Genomic DNA, 441 nt, shown 5'->3' with positions numbered 1-441 from the left:
TCTCTCACGTTCCTCCCTTCTGTTTCCCTGGAGAAAACCATAGGCAGCAATGGCTACTGTATAGCAATTTCTGGTTCAAACTTAAGGGATTCCACTCTGTTTGGTTAACCGCAGCTTTGTCGTCGTCCAAAACTATTTATCGGATTAGATTCCATTGTAGACCGAAATCATTAAATGCCAAATGAATAACGGGTACTGCCCATCACACTGGGCTAATGATGTTTAGACCTCATTTATCTCTTATCTTTAAGGTATTTATTGTATACTAAATGTCATTGCGTTTGTTTATCTTTGCGGGACTGGATTCACGTGAAGTCGTAAAGCATGTACGCTCTCGACGGGTAAATAAAATGTGATTCGCAGTTATGGAGTTTCCTATCCCTTGGGCAGAAGTTCCCTGCAGATAATATGTATAATTCTCTCTGTTTACACTTACGTGCT

This window comes from Penaeus monodon, chromosome 30, assembly GCF_015228065.2.
Source record: "Penaeus monodon isolate SGIC_2016 chromosome 30, NSTDA_Pmon_1, whole genome shotgun sequence".
NCBI lineage: Eukaryota > Metazoa > Arthropoda > Malacostraca > Decapoda > Penaeidae > Penaeus > Penaeus monodon.
Note: the sequence above shows the minus strand (reverse complement) of the source record.